This window comes from Podarcis bocagei, assembly GCF_964188305.1.
Source record: "Podarcis bocagei genome assembly, chromosome: 1".
Lineage (NCBI taxonomy): Eukaryota > Metazoa > Chordata > Lepidosauria > Squamata > Lacertidae > Podarcis > Podarcis bocagei.
In genome coordinates this window covers 55880854-55903062 of record NC_138125.1, presented here as the reverse complement: position 1 = coordinate 55903062, position 22209 = coordinate 55880854, and positions in this window count along the sequence as shown.

Sequence of the window (22209 nt, the reverse complement as noted above, 5' to 3'; positions counted from 1 at the left end):
GATGTGGAAATGCAGAGAAGCGAACTTAAGACTGGAAAAATGATAAGGTGAGAGAAAGTAAAACTGAAAAATTTGTTGGCTCCTATGCTACAACCAGCCAAGATGTGAAGCATGTTGCCAATAAAGGGCTGGACCCAACTAATGAGTCCCATCAGTGGATTCTGATTGCACAACAAGGCTTCCCCCATCCCCCATGCCTCCCAATGGATCTGAGGGGGTCAGGAGATCCCCCAGAGCAGCACATGGTAGGAGGAAGTCGGTTGTTCTGTCGGCAAGCTGAAATGATAGGCATGGTGTGCCGCTGAATTCCTCCCAATGTTTCCTTCAACCAGCAGCCATGCTCAGATCAAAGCATCGCTCCAAGCATAGGATGAACAGGGGATGGTGAAAGACTTGACTTATCAGATGGTTTCTTAACCTTTCTGCCTCTTGTGGTCTTCTCACCCTCCTAAGTGGGGGCACTCAAGCTTTTTTCAAGTGCTCCCTGACGATGCTTGAAGGGAGAAGTAGGTTGCTGCATTCAAGATCCTTCTTGTAGGCTTTCCATTGGCAACTAGGTCCCTGTGGGAAGAGAATGCTGGACTTCTGTACCAGCAGAGCTTTTTTTATGTTCTTAGGCTTGCAGGTGCTAACCCTGCCCCTAACATCCCCATCCCTGCTGGCCTCATCCCTGGCCTTGCAATGAACTGGGATGATTTGAAGGGGGACTTGTCATGCATTCTTCTGCATGTGGTTGGAATCTGCCATGTGAGTGGGAACCCCTATCATGCTAGATTCCCATACATTTGGGTGATTCCATGTGCATTCAGATGACCACACAAAGATCCCCCGCTTCAGATGTTCTGCTCAACAGACTAAGGTCTGAGACTGCAGACCAGCAGGAACAGGGACATTGGCAGTGAATCTAGCAGACATCCTTCCTTCACACATCCTGAGAACGCACATAAATGAATGACTGAACAAGGATACTGTCTCCACTCCTGAGAATTACATATGGAATTTGTGTAACACGTTAATAGGTATTAATAAGCATTAAAACATGTTATTTAAGACATAAACAAGCTTTCACAGCTGAATGAACAGGTCTCTGTCATGGGCATCTCCTATTGTTTTTCAGTTACCATATTTTTCCATATATAAGACGCCCCTGATTTTGAGGGACTCAGGTTTAAGAAAATGGGGGGAGATATATCCGTGTATAAGACGCCCCCTAATTTTTGACATTATTTTTTTTTGGGGGGGGGAGCCTAGTCTTATACACAGAAAAATACACAGGGGGAAAAATTGCTGTTTTTTTCTGAGTTGTTTTAAACTATATGGGGGGTTTCCCCAGCTGCTTTCATTATGCTATGTACATCATTTAAAGAAATATATGTGGAAGGTAACAACAGCAGCAGCAGCAGCAGCAACAACAACAACCATGAGTACTCTGGCTCTTCCTATTACATTTTTATATTTTCACATATATTCAGGCAGAACATTGGAGTGTCTGAGAAATGTTCTTATAAGAAAAAGCAGCCAGTATGGTTACCCATAACTTTGCAGACTTATTGGCACCTCTCTGTAGTTAAGCTTTATTCAAGAGAGTGGAGCAACATTTCTTAACAAGCTACACATTCTGGTCATATTCTTCTGTACAAAGAAAGCAACTCCCTCTCCTAGATACTAAAGCAGTTCCATTAGCTGTAATGGATGGTACACTGATGCAGTGTCGCCCCCTCACTGAACATGCTTATTCAGGATTGGGAATAAAATTTCAACACTTTTAGCCACATTAACAGGTGAAAGCTTCCTTATGCACAGAAGGAATCTGGAGTGCCTCCTGCACAATCCCAGTTACACAAATGGTGCTTTTCAAAAATAGCACAAATCTGTTCCTGCAGATTTCACTTCAACAGGGCTTATACAGAAGAGGTTTCTGATGGATTGTTCCAAATATTCTTGAAAAGTGCGAAAAAGCAGCAGGATTAATGTTCTTACAACACTCCTCTTAACTTTAAGAAATAAACAAGAATAGCATCATTAGTCGGTACATTTGTAAGCTGAATCACTAACGCATATTGTCTTCTCTTAGACTAAAATATACATATTTTACAGAAGTCTTCAGAACTTCTCTCAACTGTAATTACATTGCGCTCAACAAATCAGTGTTATTATTCTTTTTTAAAGACGAAAGAGACACATAGATGTCAACATAAAATGTACTTTCTTTCCAATCATTTAGTGGGAAGCTGTGATTAACATTCAGGATGAGCTTTTTACAAATGACAAGTGTTTGTTTCAAACATGAACTGTAAGTGTTTTGCTTTAGGATGAAAATTTAATTGGATATGGTGGGTATGACGGGAAAAGCTTTTATGGCAAATGTAGTATATTTTGTAAAGGTTTCTCAGAGTTGTATGGCAGGCCAGAACACCTTAGAAACACAGATAGCATTTACTCAGAAATCCTCTTTCAGAAAATATGATGACAAATGAGCCAATTCATAAGAAACAGAGCAGGTGTCTTAACAGAGATCAATGTAGTTAAAGAAAAACACACCAAACCATAAACCTGAAATACTCTGTTTTAAAACAGTGATGCAATTGAATGTAAACCTATATTTGCTTTGGCAATTCAACTTACGTTGAACATGTATTTTCTTGCTCACATCTCCAACAGATGTGGCCCTTTCAATATTCCATCAGAATGAACAAAAATACACATGAGTGTCACCTAGACTGGAAAGTCAATGGAGAACAATTTGGAACTTGGATTGGGGAAACTCTGGTTCAGATATGCAGAAATATGTGAAGCTCCCTGGGTGAGTGAACTTGGGCCAATCACCATCCCAACCAATCTATTTCATAGGGTTGTTCTGAAGGTAAAGAGACACCTCCATAGATGTTTCCTAACTTTGAGGAATAAAGAGATACTTTGTTATAATGAGATACAAAATTGAGGCTTTTGTTTCATAAAGGCACTTCCACACCTTGGCCCCAACCCAAAATGGGCAAAACCACTTGGTTTAAACACTTTTTCTTTAACTTGATACATCAAGTAGCCATCTGATTCAGTGTCTCAGAATCTTTTTATCATGCCAGATATGGATCGGACAGGTCTCCTCATGTTTCTAAAACTAAACAAGCTTCAAGATGACAATGAGCAAAATCGACACTGCAAGTCAGCTGCAGAGAACACTGACCAGGTAGATCTCTCAAGGTGCTTGCTTGAGGAAAGGGATACATTCAAATGTTGGTCTTTGCAATTCACTAGACACAGCCAGCATGCAGCACTTAGATTGCCCTAGCTATTTTAGAACAATGACTTGAAAGGACTCCAGGATGACATATTTGTCACTGATAGTGAATGTAAGTAAATTACAAGTGTACAACAATGTTTGCCTAAGAGTTCGGAGTTATTCCACATACAACAAAGGGGATGACTTACATGGCTTCCAGGGTGTTCCACAATTAAATCTACTACTTCCTTTGAAAAGTTTGAGAGGTACAGATAAGTCCCATTATATGCCATGAAGGCAAATAGACCTTTTGTAATAGAAGTACCGCTGATCATTTCTCTCACCCTGAGAAGAGAATATGTCCTGTACATTGGATTTCCAGATGCACTTCTTTAATTTTAAAAGAGGACTGGATATTTCTGGAATAATAATAATAATAATAATAATAATAATAATAATAATAATAATAACAACAACAACAACAACAACAACAACAATAATAATAATAATAATAAATTTTATTTATACTCTGCCCTCCCCAGCCAGAGCCGGGCTCAGGGTGGCAAACACCAGTAAAATTACAGTAAAAACATAATAGGAAAAAACCAACCAATTTAAAATACAGGTTAAAATGCAATTTAAACTGTAGCCTCATTTTAAAAGTAGCCCATGGATCGAAACCATAAGACAGTTGACTTATACTGAGTCGGGCATTAGTCTATCTAGCTAAGTGTTGTCTGCACTGACTGACAGAGGCTCTCTAGGGTTTCAGACAGCAGACATTCCCAGCCTTATCTTGAGATGTCCGGATTTGAAACCAGGACCTTTGGCATGCAAAGCAGGTGGTATACCACTGAGCTGCAGCTCTTCCTATATACATGGAATGTTGTTAATGGATTGTCTTGGATAACTAATGAAAATATGCCAATATTCCAAGGATCTTTGAAGATGCCATCAAACATGCATTCACCACCTCAATTTATATTATTCTTATTATGTGTTAGTAGTAACATGGGAGAATGCCACTCATGCAAAATTTCAGGAACTACATGATACACTGTTCTCTGAAGCTGCTGACAAACACAGTTGAGCCTGTGAACTTACAATGTGTTTCATGCCTGCTGAGAAGTAAGTATAGGATTTCAGTTCAACTTTAATCTGGTTGGTATGCATTAACTGAGTTGTACCAGGAAAGGCAGATACAAGTATGAATAAAATCACAGTTTTGCTTCAGGCATACAAAGGCTAGGTTGGCAAGTCACATATGGAGACAAAATGAGAGGTAGCATTTGTCTCCCTGAAAATTATTAATACATTAGTCTTATGTCCCTCAAATAATTTGGAGTTATTTGTGGGGTTCTTTTCCTTAGAGAAACAAAAAACAAACAAACAAACAAAACCATGTTCTGTGTGATGCACTAAAGTAACAAATGAGGGAAGGCCTGTTCGTTGGCTTTGATATTCCAGGTTCATGTTGTTCAATGCCACACTAATTTCTAAGTGGTGTAAGTTTCAAGGGTTCCTGGCCCTTACCCAGGGTTCAGGCAGAGGCTGTGGTGTTTTTAAAACATATGGTTTATTTATATACACAACCTGAGCCTATGATGGAGGGCTTCCCAGAATTAACACCCCAAAGGGTCGTGTTTCTCCAATAGCTGTAGCCTTGGATTCAACCAGAAATCAAACATTGTGCTTTCTCTGTTTTTTTCCAGTGTGCAACCTTTTCTTTTTCTAGGTCACATCACCATTAACTCTCAACTCTGGCTTTTGTCCTTTGCACCATCTAAGAGCTAGAGGAGGGATCCCACCCATTTGCAGTCTGGCACAGAATCCCCTCTCCATTGTTTTCTTAATGGCTCATCCCTCAAGGCACTTACCTCACCAGGAAATGAACCTGGCTTATATTTTAAGACTTGCTAAATTCTGGGGTTCAGTGTCTGACACCCAGTTTAACACCCCAAGCCTTGATTAAATTCTAACACTTACTGGCTCCAGAAATTTGAGGGAGCCTGCCACCCAGAAACTTGTAACAATATGAAATCAAAGCCTGGATATAACTGTTTCTGGACATCCCAGTGTATTCTGGGACAGTGTTTAATTGATGAAAGTGTGCTGGGCTCTCAATCGCATAATGTACTGAGAGTCTGTGATGCTCTAAGATAAAGTTTGAAACTGCTCATTACTGGAAGAGATCATGTTGTGAGCTCCTGGATGCAGGTTTTGTTTTGCCCCATGACGAGAGCTCAAGGGATTTTCTTTGTTGCTAGCTGCATTTGCTACATAACACGTACTGCCATAAAGGCTAATTGAGCCAAGGAAAAAAGCAAAATGCTTGAAAAAGGTATCATACTATGGGATGGAGGGAACATTTGTTCGAGCATTCAACACACAGGCAGCTTTACAACTCACAAGTCATTACTGAATAAATTTGGGATCAGAAGAGAACTCTAACGTTTATTATCTTGTCTACCAAAGAATGGTGCTCACTGATGGATGGTGATAAGTACCCGGTATTTTATTACATAAAAATTTCTGGAAGAAAGAACTGATACTCGGATTTCATTACAGACAAAAAAAGAGGTTTGTTTTGGAATAAGAAGAATCACCACCAAGTCTGAATAAATGACAGGAAAAGTTGTTTCAAATATTTTCAAAGGCTTGTGGCAAGGTCCTCATCAGCTAATGTACCATGTGTCTTTGCTAAACATTTGAATCAGCTCTTAAACATCACACACAGTATCATGCTGCTTGCACTTGCAGGGGGGAGGAATTAAAGAGGGTTATAGAGGGAATCAAACTGCTTGAAACGTTAGCAAACAAATGGCATAGTAAACCAGTTATCAATGCCATTGCAGGCGTTATCCCAATCCCACTGAGATACCCAGGGCATCAGGCATGGACCACCAGCCAAGACATCTCCCAAGCACAGCTAAAGCTTATCCAGTACTGCACCTGGTAAATTATTCTTTTCATCTTAGAATCATAGAATCATAGAGTTGGAAGAGACCACAAGGGCCATCGAGTCCAACCCCCTGCCAAGCAGGAAACACCATCAGAGCACTCCTGACATATGGTTGTCAAGCCTTAAAGACCTCCAAAGAAGGAGACTCCACCACACGCCTTGGCAGCAAATTCCACTGTCGAACAGCTCTTACTGTCAGGAAGTTCTTCCTAATGTTTAGGTGGAATCTTCTTTCTTGTAGTTTGGATCCATTGCTCCGTGTCTGCTTCTCTGGAGCAGCAGAAAACAACCTTTCTCCCTCCTCTATGTGACATCCTTTTATATATTTGAACATGGCTATCATATCACCCCTTAACCTCCTCCCAGCTCCAGTCTAAACATGCCCAGCTCTCTCTTGCAGAGAACAGGAGCTTTTGAAGGGGACTGGGGGCTATGTTAGGATCGTCCTACTCACATGTAGGACCCCGGCAGAGACACATGCCCGGCTCTCCCTCCTGGTCAATCGTTGGGGAGCTTCAAAAGCTTTCTCCAGCCCGAACATTACAGTGACTGATACCAAAGGGCATTGGCATGCTTTAGGATCCTGCAGAGTGTTAGCAGTTCATGTAACAAACTCAGTAGCACAGCATATGGGTTAATCCTCTTTATTTACGTATAATACACTCAGAGCATTCTGACTCAGCTCCTTCCTCTTTCACATCAGACAGCAAAGAGAGAAAGAACAAAGGACAATAGTCCTACATCACAGAACACAGTGATACCAAAACATCCTGTCTCCATCACTTCCCACACTGTGGAATAAAAGCATACACCGTCATGTGATCGACAACAATCTCATGACTGCAAACACGGAGCAAGAATCCTAACAGACTACACCCAAAATAAAAACAATTCAAGACAAAGAGAAATTCTTGGAGAGAAACCACGAGGATCTGCAGAAGGGAACGATAGACCCAATCTCAGAGCAAAAAAGAGTAGTGGACATTCTGAATCTATCATTTGGACTTAATCCACCACCATCAGAGGAAGAGCAACAACTTGGAGCGGTAGGAGGAGTAAGTGACAAATAACAAGATGGCCCTGCAATTCCTTAGTTGGAATTGTAATGGGCTGAACATGCCCTTGAAAAGACGCCAAGTTTTTCATATTTTGAAAAAAGAACAATTGGATTTGATCTGTTTACAAGAAACCCATGTGACCAGGGTACATAGAAAACTACTTATAAATAAAAGATTAGGACAAGAATTCATTTCATCGGACAAGGTCAAGAAAAGAGGAGTGGTGATTTATGCAAAAGAGAAATTGGCCCCAAAAATGATGTTTAAAGATGAGCAAGGAAGATACCTGGCAGTTGAAATACAAGTACAAGGAGAAAAATTGTTAATAGTTGGAATCTATGCACCAAATGAAGGGAAGGCAGAATTTTTCAAGAAGTTGCATGAAACTCTGATGGATTATTTGGACTATAACGTAGTAATTATGGGAGATATGAATGGTGTGGTTTCTACAAATATGGACAAGGCACAAAGACTGACAATCTCCAAGGAAGGGAGACTTCCGAAGACCTTCTTTGAAATGCCTGAAAATATGGACTTAATAGATATTTGGAGAACAAGGAACCCTCTCGAGAGAGAGGGAACTTTTTTCTCTCAAGCAATGATGACCTGGACCAGAATTGACCAAATTTGGATTACTAGTGGGATGGCTCCAAAGAAAATAGAAATCTGCCCAAAGACTTGCTCCGACCATAACACCGTGAAGATGGAGATGAAACTTACAACAACTGGTCAATTCAGATGGAGGATGAATGACACCCTGTTTCGAGACGAGGAGATCCACAGAAAGGCCCCAAAAACTTTAAAGGACTATTTTGAAATAAATTTAAAGGCCGATGTAGAAAAAAGAGTGATCTGGGACGCAAGCAAAGCTGTGATGCGAGGATTTCTGATTCAACAAAATTCAATAAAAAAGAGAAAGCAGAATGAGAAGAAGGAAAAGATCTTGGAAAAGATAAAAGAAGGAGAGAAAAGATTAAGATCAAAACCAAAGTCCCAGGAGATTTTGAGAGAGATTAAGTTATATCAAACACAATATATGGAATTGATGAATCAAGAGATTGAGTGGAAGATAAAGCAAATAAGACAAAAGACATTTGAATCGGCAGATAAATGCGGTAAACTTTTGGCCTGGCAATTGAAGAAAAGACAGAAACTAAACACAGTTACAAATCTAGAAGTGGATGGAAAGAACATATCCAAACCCAATGAGATTAGAAATTGTTTCCTGGGTTATTTTAAAAAGTTATATTCACAAGGATCACAGAATGAAGATGACATAGATGAATTCCTTAAAAAATATGGATTACAAAAAATCTCTCATCAAAGTAAGGTGGATCTAAATCAGAGAATAACAGAGCAAGAGATAGAGGGTGCCATTCAGAACATGCAATTGGGCAAATCTCCAGGACCAGATGGACTGACTTCCAGATACTACAAAGCTTTGAAGGGGTGGTTGGTGCAACCGTTAAAGGAAGTCTGTAATGAGATTTTAGAGGGGAAAAGGGCGCCAGAATCGTGGAAAGAAGCTTATATTACACTCATACCAAAGACAGAGACTGAAAAGACTCAACTTAAGAACTACCGCCCAATATCATTACTTAATGTGGATTACAAAATTTTTGCAGACATTTTGGCAAAAAGATTGAAAAGAGTATTGATGGAGAAGATTCATAAGGACCAAGCAGGCTTTCTCCCTAAAAGGCATTTATCAGACAATGTGAGGAGCATAATAGACATTTTGGAACTACTAGAGGTGAATATAAACACTAAAGCAGTTCTGATTTTTGTGGACGCGGAGAAAGCCTTTGACAATATTTCTTGGAGTTTTATGAAAAAGAATCTTCATGGGATGGGGGTAGGCCAAGGATTTGAGAATGGTATGGGTGCGATATATTCTGAACAAAAAGCTAAGTTAATTGTAAATAATGTGATAACTGAAGAATTTAAGATAGAAAAAGGGACACGACAGGGGTGCCCAATTTCCCCATTGCTTTTTATTTCTGTTCTGGAGGTGTTGCTAAATATGATTAGAGATGACCAGCAGGTTAAAGGTGTACAGGTCGGAGCCAAACATTACAAGTTAAGGGCCTTTGCAGATGACTTAGTTTTGACCTTACAAGAGCCAGACACTAGTACAAAAAGGGTGTTGGAGATAATTCAACAATTTGGCCAGGTAGCAGGATTTAAACTGAACAAACAAAAGACCAAAGTATTAGAAAAAAATTTAACAGTCATGGAGAAGGAGAAATTTCAGGACGAGACAGGTTTGAAAGTGGTCAAGAAGGTGAAATACTTAGGGGTTCATTTGACATCTAAAAATTTGAACTTGTACAAAGATAATTATGAAAAATGTTGGTCAGAAATCAAAAAAGATCTAGAAATATGGTCAAACTTGAAATTGTCAATGTTAGGCCGAATTGCAGTCATTAAGATGAATGTATTGCCTAGAATGTTATTTTTGTTTCAAACTTTGCAGATTCTGGACAAGATGGACTGTTTCAAGAGGTGGCAGAAAGATATATCGAAATTTGTCTGGCAGGGCAAAAAGCCCAGAATAAAATTTAAAGTACTGACAGATGCAAAAGAAAGAGGGGGATTTGGCCTGCCGGACTTAAAATTGTACTATGAAGCAGCAGCGTTTTGCTGGCTGAAAGAGTGGATGCTCCTCGAGAATACAGATATCTTGGATTTGGAAGGTTTCAATAATGCATTTGGTTGGCATGCATATCTATGGTATGATAAAATCAAAGTGCATAGGGCCTTTAAAAATCATATTGTCAGAAAAGCATTATATAATGTTTGGATAAGATATAAAGACTTGTTGGAAAACAAAACCCCTAGATGGTTGTCACCCTTGGAGGCTAAGGCATTGAAAAAGCTCAATATGGAGGCCGAATGGCCAAAGTATTGGGAAATTTTGGAACAAGATGGAGATAAATTGAAGCTACAGAGTCATGAGAAAATGAAATCTAAAGTACGAGATTGGCTCCATTATTATCAAATAATGGAGGTTTACAAACAAGATAGGAAAATTGGCTTCCAGGTGGAGAAATCAAAATTAGAAACTGAATTGTTAGAACCCAATACTAAGAATTTGTCAAGAATGTATAATTTGCTGCTGAAATGGAATACACAAGATGAAACAGTTAAATCGGTTATGATTAAGTGGGCACAGGACATTGGTCATAACATCATGTTTGCTGACTGGGAATGGTTGTGGAACACCGGTATAAAATTTACGGCATGTAATGCCTTAAAGGAAAATATTATGAAAATGATCTACAGGTGGTACATGACCCCAGTCAAGCTAGCAAAAATTTATCATTTGCCTGACAATAAGTGTTGGAAGTGTAAAGAAACTGAAGGTACCTTTTATCACCTTTGGTGGACGTGCCCGAAGATTAAGGCTTTCTGGGAAATGATATATAATGAAATGAAAAAGGTACTTAAATGTACTTTCCCTAAGAAACCAGAGGCCTTTCTCTTGGGCATTGTCGGCCAATTGGTGTTAAAGAAAGATAGAAATTTCTTTATGTATGCTACGACAGCAGCAAGAATACTCATCGCAAAGTATTGGAAGACACAAGATCTACCCACCGTGGAAGAGTGGCAGATGAAAGTGATGGACTATATGACACTGGCTAAGATGACTGGCAGAATCCGTGATCAGAGGAAAGAGACGGCGGAAGAGGACTGGAAGAAATTTAAAATTTACCTTAAGAACTATTATAAAATTGATGAATGTTAAAATGCCGAGGTGTGGAGACAAAAAGGGATACAGTGACATAAGATTAAGTCAAAGAAAGGACTAAGAGGACATATATTTGATAAAAATTGCTTAGAAGCTGCTGAAATAATTCAGTAAATTGGGATGCAGAAAGGGGAGGTATGGGGGAGTCCGAGAAATGAGGGTTATGAAAAAAAGGCTATGAAACTATACATGTTTGTTTGTCTTTTTATTTGTTTGTATTGTTTAAAAAATGTTGTAAAACCAATAAAAAATTATATATATATTAAAAAAAAGAATCCTAACAGACTACACCCATCCCACCCCCCACCCCCCAGATTGGCCAGGCAGAGGAAGAAAATGCTGTTGCATTTAAATGTAATTCAGAAAAAGTCAAGAAGTGGAGGTGAAGCCTGTTTTATAAGACCCAGCAACCATCTTGCTTGTGGTGTTTTGGGAGCAGAGTTTGCTGTGGATGGAGGATTGGAGCACTAATGTGAGAAGAGAGAAGAGACAGCGTCATATAGAGTTGAGGTTGAGAGTGAAGAGGCCAAACTCTTAACAGTGAGCCTTTCATTCATCTGTTGTTCTATAATGTCCATGAGCTGTCTTTTCAATCCAAGGGGGTGGGGTTTGATTCAATATTGTTTGATTTAATATTGCATTGTCATATTTCTTCCTCACCTTAAAAACACTCTTGGGTTCCCTGAGGGAGAGAGAGGTAGGTTGTAGTTTTCCAACTGGAACATTTTGCTCTACAACACTACAATGTCACCCAAGGGATACTCCTGCTACCCGCCCCTCCATCTCACCTGAAATTCTTCAGATGTTTCACACAAACAGACTTCTTTTCAAATATACGTCAGGCAAAATCCTCTGATGATTCTTTTTACTGTATGAGTGAACAAGAATCTCCTATTCATCTCCCAGGTGAATTAAAACAATCTTGGCCTGCAGTGCTAGGTATATATAGTGAAGTGCCCTATGACCCATGGAACTCAACCGGGCTTGTTTAATAGTGTTTTCAAACAATGCTTAAAGCTGTTTTTGAAATTGTAAAACATACATTAGCCGGAAAGCTGATTTGTCTCACAAATTACTCTTGCCCACTCTTTTCAGTCTCATGAACAATAGTCAAACCTTAACAGCACAATGTGAAAAATACACTTATAGACTGATCTCATGCACTTTTACTCAGAAGTAAGCCCTGCTGTGTTAAATATGGTTTACTTCCATATTACTTACTTAACTTTAAATATGGTATGTGTGCACAGGACTGAAGCCTCAGAGTGCAATCCTATATATGCTTTTAAGTATGGAGCCTTAAATCACCCCATGCTATTTATGTTAAGGTCTGATTACAGAGAATGGGGAAAGCTGATAATTACAATGTCAATGCACACCAGCATTTGTTTTACATATGAATGACTACACACACATATATATATTTCAAATGAGAGAATCCACAAAGTTCACCACTGCCACGCTCTTTTCCTTAACCCAGTACAGTCACTTTAGGAAACATTATTTATTGCAGCATTTCCTGGTGGCTGACTTACCGTATCAATTAACCTGCTTGGCCCTATAATGATGGTGGCATATGATGGTACATAAACTTCAGAGTGTGATTAGCAAGCTATTCCAGACCAGGAAGGAAGGAAAATAAATAGATGGATGCATGTTGTTTATAACTTTTTTTATGCTGCCATTTCTTTCTCTGCTAAGAGAGCTGAAGCTAGGATTTGGAAGTTAGTCACTCTTAAAAAAAAGTCTTTGTTGGAAGAGTTCTGATGACAGATAGGTACATTAGGATAATCCACCAGCAGGTGGCACATAGCGTCTTTCCCCATCAGTATCTCTGTGGTGTCTTAGGCTTTTCATGCCTATCTTGGCTGAGACTGAATTGCTTTGATGAATTTCAGCTCCTATTTCTTGAACTACCTTTGTGCCTGTATTTGTGTGTGTGTGTGTGTGTGTGTGTGTGTGTGTGTGTGTGTGTGTGATAATGCAATCAAGGAAAGTTTCAGCATTGTGACAGAGGGCTTCTTAGAGTTTGTGTATGCCAGCTTGCCTTTAAATCAAGGTAACAACAAAGAATCCCCGATACAGTGGTACCCCGCAAGACGAACGCCTCGCAAGACGGAAAACCCGCTAGACGAAAGGGTTTTCCGTTTTGGAGGCGCTTCGCAAAACGAATTTCCCTATGGGCTTGCTTCGCAAGACGACAGCCCATAGGGAAATCTCCGGGACAGCGGGGAAGCGCAGCGCGTCTTCCCCACTGTCCTCGGACCTCCTCCCGCCGCCCGGCTTTGGAACGAATCTTTGATGCCGGGCGGGGGGGGACGCCTCCTCCCGCCGCCCGGCATCGGAACGAATCTCCGATGCCGGGCGGGGGGGGGGAACGCCTCCTCCCTCTGCCCGGCATCGGAACGCAGCTCCGATGCCGGGCGGGGGGGAACGCCTCCTCCCTCTGCCCGGCATTGGAACGAAGCTCCGATGCCGGGCGGGGGGGGGGACGCCTCCTCCCTCTGCCCGGCATCGGAACGAAGCTCCGATGCCGGGCGGGGGGGCGGGGACACCTTCTCCCGCCGCCCGGCATCGGAACGAAGCTCCGATGCCGGGCGGGGGGGGGGCGGGGACACCTTCTCCCGCCGCCCAGCTTTGGATGGCTTTCTTGAAGACTTGGGGTGGGAGGAGGGTTTTCCTTCCCACCGCCAACATTCAGAATGCTGTTCTGAATGTTGGCGGTGGGGAGGAAAAACCCTCCTCCCACGCAAGCCCTGGGAACAGAGGGAAAGTGCTGAGCGCCTTCCCCTCTGTTCCCGTACCTGTCCTGAAGGCTTGCGGTGGGGAGAAAAGCCCTTCTCCGCACCGCCAGCCTGGCAAGCGGTTTCCCTAGGAACGCATTAATTGATTTTCAATGCATTCCTATGGGAAACCGTGCATCGCAAGACGAAAAACTCGCAAGAAGAAAAAACTTGCGGAACGAATTAATTTCGTCTTGCGAGGCACCACTGTAGTAATTTCAACTTGTCCATGGATAAATGATTGTGTATTCATTTGCTGCATTTTGAATCAAGCAAATAATATACAGAAAACTGATGTTGATGGATGCCAGTGTACACAAACAGGACCACGTGCCTGCAATGGCACTCAGCATTGTGTAAAAGCCAGCAACCCTACTGTATGGACCGTCTGTTCTGGTAAGAGAAAAATTCTCCTGAAGGGCTCACTAGAAATATTTTTCTTACCTCCCCCCCCCCACTTGAGTTCCTCATTGCAGTAATGAGGAAAACAGACCACAAGAAGCCCCTGTTGGTGGTTGTTTCAACCCCTCAGGTTGATACTATCCCTGCTGGGAACTTTGATATTTCTTTCACCTAATGAAATATGGTATTGTACCTAGACTGTTGCTTTGTTGGCTATCAATCTTCTGTGAGGAACCTCAAAAGAATAGCCCAACAGTTCCATTTTACAGTGTCCTTTCAAAGACTAGAAGGGTAATGGCTTCCCAGGGGATTGCATGAAGGCTTATTAGGGATTCTGCAATAGATCACCTGTGAAACAATTACATTCTTCAATATTACCCGAAAAGATACGTAAGAACAGTTTGGAAGGATCTCTGCTTGGATCAGTTGGAGAACATAACACTTTATTAAAATGTAACTAAGAAAACAAAGTTGTGTTGTTTTTATTAGAGTAATGTTGTTGTTACATGTAACCTTTGCACCAGGTGCTTGTTTGCATGGCCAGATAACCTGCACTGTTGGAACATTGGAACAGTGGTACCTGAGTACTTAATTCGTTCCAGAGGTCCGTTCTTAACCTGAAACTGTTCTTAACCTGAAGCACCACTTTAGCTAATGGGGCTTCCTGCTGCTGCCACGCCGCCGGAGCACGATTTCTGTTCTCATCCTGAAGCAAAGTTCTTAACCTGAAGCACTATTTCTGGATTAACGGAGTCTGTAACCTGAAGCGTATGTAACTTGAAGCGTATGTAACCTGGGGTACCACTGTAGTAGTTATGTCTATTTTGAAAAGGAAAAAATCAGCAGGTTGAAAGTTTGGCTGTATCCTACTAATGATTATAGGGTGCTATCAAGTGATTGATAATTGATTTGAGGTCTTCTGGGGAGATCCTGCTGATATTTCCACCTATAGCTGTGGCAAACTCTGCAGCAATTCCTAGCAGGACCTTCTCAGTTTTGGCACCCATGTTGTGGAACTCCCTCCCATTGAGTAAACACTTTTCTTCCACATGGATGTCTATTGAAGACATATCTGTTATGCATGGCCCTTGGAGACTGGCAGGATTGTTGGTTTGTTTTCTTTCTGTTGTAAATGATGTACCAGTAGTATTTTATGATAAAATTCACATTTTTATTGTTGAAATTGTACATTTACTGCCATGGGAACTCTGGTTAAAGGGCCATCTAATAATATAAATAATAATTATAGGATTGCTGCATTACACTCTTCAACTAATATGTTATTCCTTCTTCCAAATAGGTCTTAGAAGCGGCAGCAAAAGCCCTATTCAGGTGTTCATTATACTCATGTGTAAGCAAACAGGTTAAGTAAGAACATCCTCTCTGACACATCATTTTTAACCAAGATACAGGGAAGCATAAATAAGATGTAAGGATCAAAGAACACACAAGATTTAGGGGTGGGGTTGTCTGAAAATAAAGTGTCAACTTTATAGACACTTCCCCCCAATTGTTTTGATAAATGGTGGTGGTGGTGATTCAACATCTTCTGAGCCTGCCGCTTCAGTATTGGTGTGTTAAGGAACCCAAGTTGCTCTTTGGATGCTTCCTCAAATTGCTGTTCTGCCTATAGCAAGCCAAGACATGATATGGGATTTCTTTGACTAGATCTCCCTGCATTGTTTTCTTAGTAGATGTGAGGCCTGATTGAGGCCTCGGTGCTGAAGTGGGGAGGGTAATTATTTTCCCACACTGTTCCTCTAATATAAGATGTCTTCCAAAATTGCTTTTAGCTGAGAAATGTGGGGGAAAGGAAGAGTCAATACAGATACAATATGGATGTCGGAGATTTCCACATCATATCTAGTTTGGTCCTCAGAGTCTTGTGTGCCTTCTCATTGAATGTTTAGATTGAGAGTCTGGGGGATAACCTAGCAGCCATTCCCTATGACTTCTTCCCTACTTCAGAAAGAAATAGGCATAGGCTGTCTGAAGATGGAATATCATTACCCACTGCCTTCTTAAGGAAGAATTTCATAGTTTCCAAGTAGTACAAAGTGCAGCCACCTCAGTTCTCCCATTCCCATTTAATTCTTTGTTTGCAATTGCCATTGTCCCAAACTTTGTTGAGGAAGCAGTTCATGGGCTTTCTCATCCTCCTTTGTTTTTCTTCTTTCTGCTGATCTTTCTGTTCTGCTTAATAGGAATGTAAGTCTTCTTTGCATTTGCCAAGGGAGTCATGTGGCACATTTTTGTTGTTAAGATTTTGTTTTTGCTGGAACAGCAAATAGCCATCTTCTAATTAAAGCTAAATGTGCATACACCTGAGCGTATCAGCAATACTTTGTTTGCTTCAGTCTTGCTTTCTGAAACTCTCTTCTAGTCCTTGTTAAAGTGGAAACATCCCCCCTCCTTTAAATGCAATGTAGGCTTGCATTACCTTACCAGCCTAGACCTGTTCAATCTGAATCCCCCTGATTCCCACCCCCACCCCTGGGCAAGTTTTATCACCCAGCAATGCTAACTAAAAAAAGGGGACTCTTAGTCCATTGCTTCTATTATCCACCACTATGTATTAACAATATAGTTTCATTCAGAAACTTAATCAAGATAAAAGAAGAGAATTTCCCCAGAATTTTCTTTTAGGATTATCCCCAAATAGCAAGAGAATTCTGCTTGCTCCCAGAGAATAGCTGGTATATCCCAACCCTGCAAAAACAGTGATGAATTTTGGAAGCCATTTTTACTCTGTCCTAGATTGGGAAAATATATCCATCCATTGTAGTTTCGGAGGTGGAAATCAAACAAAGAACTGAATCTTATGAACAGCCTTCTAGGCTGGCTCCATCTGTACATTTCTACATCTTAGGTTCCATCTTAAAGATCATCTGGAAGCTCTGCACAAGGACTTTCACTTGTACAATGAAGCTTTGTCCATCTTCCTCCTGTGTGCTCCCACACCAACAGAAGTAGCGGTCAAGAGAACAGTATAGGAGGATTGGGAGGAAGCCAGCTCCTAGGGGCCAAGGTCCCTTTGGCCCCCACAATAATTTATTTGAGGGGGCTGCCACCACCACCCCAAAGTTGATGAGCATTTCCATTCAAATGATTTGCATGTGCCACATCTTGTGATATTATGTGGGGTGGGGCTTACCTGGGCTCCCCCAATATTTTATTCAAGTTGCCACCCCTGCCTTAGTGTGACATTGAATTCTGCCCATAGTCACAAAATTGATAGGCAATATCCAAAGAACACTGCAACTAGTACCATGAGCTCACCATTTCTACCATGTCTCATAGTGACGTCTTTTGAAACTAACTGAAGTTTCAAAGAAAAAGGACAAAGATGTCAGCAGACTAGCTCAAAGTCCTTGAGTCAGACCATTGGTTCATCTGGCTCAGAACTGTCTATATTGACTGACAGTGGCTCTCTAGAATTCAGACTGCAGTCCCAATCCTACTTGGAGATGTTGAGCATTGAACCTGGGGCTTCCTGCATGCAAACCAGATGCTCTACCACTCAGCTATGGCTGTTATTTTAACTCTGAATACCAACAGTGAAAAAGGGATGGAAATGAGAGGGAGGAGGAGTGCTGGTAAAAACATGATGGAGCAACAGCAAAATATTTCATCCACTAGTTTCACTAATCTTCTGGGGACCAGACTAACATTATGGGAGTTTGGGGAAAACATGTAATCCACTTTTCATCTCTGCTGAATACCCTGCTGCTATTGGTACAATTTGTGACTTAGGCTTTTGTCTTGGTGCCAGAAGGAGAATAAAATTTAGTAGTAGGGGGAAAATGAATCAATTCGCTTAATCTGACTTTAATTATTTCTGTAATGAGGGTATAATTTCATCCTTCTCCAGTGCAGAACATGGTATTAATTATGGGAACAAAAACAATGGAATGAAAGCAATATTATTATAACTGTAATTTTCTCCCCCTTTTCCCTCTCTGCATCAAATGCTCAATAAAGAAAGCAAAATAAGGTAGCAATGAACAGCTTTTCAAGCTGGCACGTTGGCTAGACAGCAAAACAGCAAAGCGGGGAAATAGCAAAACATAATTAGAAAAGCACAGAGTACATTAATTTTTGTAATTTAAACCCTTACAGCTTTAACTTGTCTGAGGTTGTTTCTTGGACACTAAACTATTTCTGTTATCTCAATCATGTATTTTGCCCTTGTAAAAATGTCACTTTTGCCTCAGGGGAAGCGAAGTAATGAGGCATAGCTAAGAACCCGAGAATAAACAAAATTAGAAGGGGGGAGTGGAATGGCTCTGACAATCAGATTCTGTTTGCTGAGGGTGGAAGGCAGGATGTTCCAATTGCAGCCAATTCATACACATTCCTCACCCCTAAAGTCTCAGCCGCTAGCAACAAAGCTTACAGGCATTTCATCAATATCCCTGCCTTGTGCTACAAGAAGTCGTGGACTGAGCAAAGCTTTAGTGTGCACCTTCAATGTGTAAAACAGTCCTCAAAGTGACGTGAGCGTAGGCCTCAGCTGCAGACTTCTCCAAAGTGCAGCTACTAGGCCTCAATGCAAGAAGTATTATTCTTATTAATTGTTATTTTATAATAAGTAGGTATCACAGTAGCCCACCTAGGTGATATAACCCTGCTAAGACAAAGAGATATCATCTACTGGCTGAGCAGAAAGTAAACATATGTCTGATGCTGCAGAGGGCACATTTTTACTTGAAAGTCTGACAGTCCTCTATTTGAAGGGGTCCTCTCTATATGAAGGTTGAAACATTATAAATCCTAAGGAGGGAAGGCATTGAAACTGCCCATAGCATACAGGTCACCTCGTCGCACTCTTCTCTGCTGTAACAAGATTAATGCTGTGCCCAAAATTGTCTTGTTTTTATTTTTACCATTCTCCGAAAAATTAATAGTGCAATAAACTCCATTTGAGAATTATCAAAGAGAATGGAAAATATTGGCAACATTATCATGAGAGGGGTGCAGGATTTTGTTGTGCTTAATGTACTTTCATTGTGTCCAAGGGCTGCTTGAAAGTGTCATTCTTTCATATAATCGTTCCTTTAGTTTGTACTCTGAAGTCTCCCTGGGTGCTAATCCCTCCTGAGAACCCCACAACATCCTTAGGTGGCCTATTGTGTACCTGGCAGTTGTTTGTTGTCGTTTCAAAGGAAAACCTTCGCGCGTGCGCCCCTTTAAAGAACACAGAATAGGAAGGTTTTGTTTGCAAAATGTAAAACGAAGGACTTATTTTAAAAGCAAAAACAGTGAATGCACCGATTTCAGACCAGCTTCTCTCACTTCAATTAAAGCTCCTCCTATGGGCTTTCTCCAGATCACGATGTTCGTGCAGTCAAGGATCTTGCAAAGCTTGGAGAAATGTTTAATGGAAAGAAAGCAAATGCACATCACCCAGGGTCACACTGCAATGATAAACAAAGCTCAACCCACACCCACACAAAAATTGAAGAAATTCTACAATTTGAAAAAGCCCCAAGAATGAAGCAGAAAAATAGAAGCCTCTTTGAGAAGCTGAGAAAGGACAGCTAGAAGGACATCCTTTAGCACTATACTAGGTGAGATATATTGTCTTTTTATTTAAAGTATAAAATTATATTTTGCATTTATAAATATAAATTCAAACATACAAATTTGATGTGTCCCCTTTTTAAATGATGCTTATATGAGCATCCCCTACAACTGTCCCGGGAAAACCGGGACATCCCACATTTTCATGCAAGAGCACAGCATCTATTTTGGGCACTGCAATCTCAGCCTGGAAAAGCGCAGCAATCTCACATGGGTCATGTGACTTGCCCAGTACTGCGGCCCAGTATTTGGCCTGGACATGTTGGAGGGTATGCAGAAGGGGGGTAATTTTATCGCTCACACCAGTGATGGCCAAACTTGGCCCTCCAGCTGTTTTGGGACTACAATTCCCATCATCCCTGACCACTGGTCCTGTTAGCTAGGGATAATGGGAGTTGTAGTCCCAAAACAGCTGGAGGGCCAAGTTTGGCCATCACTGTCTTACACCTTCTCTCAAGTAGCAGACTGAATGGCATCATCATTTTTATAACAGGGCTATTTGTGTACATCTGTTTGTACATGGAGTGTCTCACAAAATTAGGAGGTGAATGGAAGACTATATGCTCTCTAGTCTGATTGAGGTGAATTGTTCTATGTCTTTTTGTTGATTTTAGAAGCTGGTAGAGTAAATCCCACCATCCTTTTTGGTAATGGATGGATGTTGTTGTTAAAGATGTGAGCACTGGCCTACATTTTGAGAGAGAGAGAGTCCCACCAGCAGTTGTATAGGGTAGGATTTACCTAATGAACCCAGTCAGCAGAAGCCCTGCGCAAGAGAAGTGGCTCTGACCCAGAAGAACATGTGGGTGGGAAGAAAGAGGTCATTCCATCTGGCAAGCTGATATACATATGCAGATGTTGTTATAGTGCAACACTGAATTCTACTTTTATGTACTATATGTTCCTCAGAATGTATGTGGTACCCGACCACATCTCACCCAACTCAGACAGACAAAAGAAAACTTTCTGTTACAATTATATATTTTTCAGGACTTCTTCTAAGTCTTAAAAAAACCAAAACTAAATGAACTCACATGCCCTGCCTTGCCATCCATTTCTGGGGGCTTGAAATGCTGTTTTCACTATTGATAGTGTTGACAAAAAAAATGTACTGTGATAAGTTCAAACTAGAGTTACATGCATCAGAGTGAGTTTTCATTTTCTGAAGGTGACAAATCTCTTCTGGACCGTTATCTATGACATTTGGAAAATGGAGGGAGGGAGAAACCACTCAACACAATGGTAAGATTTTGTTGTTTTTGACCGAAAAGGGAGTAAATTGTCAGGAATTATTGATGATCTGATAGCACTCTGCTGCCCCCACCCCTGAAAAAAACACTGAAGAGGAAAGAACATGGAAGAGGTAAGTGTGACAGCCACCTCAAATGAGTACAAAGCTCAAAAATCAGGAGGGATAAACAAGACAAATGGATTAATTTATCTGCAAAATTCTACAAGTATTCTTTTTCTTTTTCTTGGTGAAGGTAAAGGGGGCAAGCCACATCCTTTTTTAGGATAGTCACCCACACAATAGCAGACTGTCATCTCATACCAGGATATATTGAATCCAAGTGACAAAACTGACATAAAGACTTATGTGGTTTTGTGTTCTGTGGTTCTTTATTGCTCACATTAGTTGTTGGGAAAGGCGGTGGGGAGGGAATAGGGTGTTCAACAGCCCATAAATCTTCACTGACTTTCCTCATGATATTGTCTCCTTCTGTTAGGGAAACTGAAGGTGACATACTGAACCTTCCATTGTAGTGTGTGAGCCTAAAGAAGCCATTGCACCAACCTCACAAGGTTTATCAAACAAAGGAAATAAATAAACCATCTTTTAAAATATATAAATATATGTCATTCTTTATGGCTCACCTGTGGCCCTTCCAGATGTTGTTGGAGTTCAACTCCAATCATTCCTGACCATTAGTTGTGCTGGCTGGGATTCATGGGAGCTGAAGTCCCCAGATCATCTGGACGTCCACAGGTGAGCCATCCCTGCCCCATGGCCTGTCTTTTTAACATTGGTAAAGTGTTATCAACAGAGGCGAGGAACTTTTGGCCCTTCAGATATTGTTGGACTATGGGAGTTGGAATTTAGCAACATCTAGATGGCCACATGTTCCCTATTTATGAGTTTTTACTCAGGCACCACTTCTAGAATGAGGTGATTGCAGGCTATATTCTTTATATACACAGAGAGTTCTTTCCTCATTTAAAGCCACCATGGACTATACAGAATATCTCTCTCTTTAATTTGGCACATGGATTAAAACCACAATGCACATTCATCTCCCACAACTTGACAGGCTGCTGGAGGGAAAAAATAAGATTTATTTTTTTTTAAAGTGACAATTGGAATAATCTAAACTGCCAACATTGCAGACTACATTAATATATGCAAGTACCACCAAGTCAATCAGACAATCCATAGGACTTAATAACTTTAG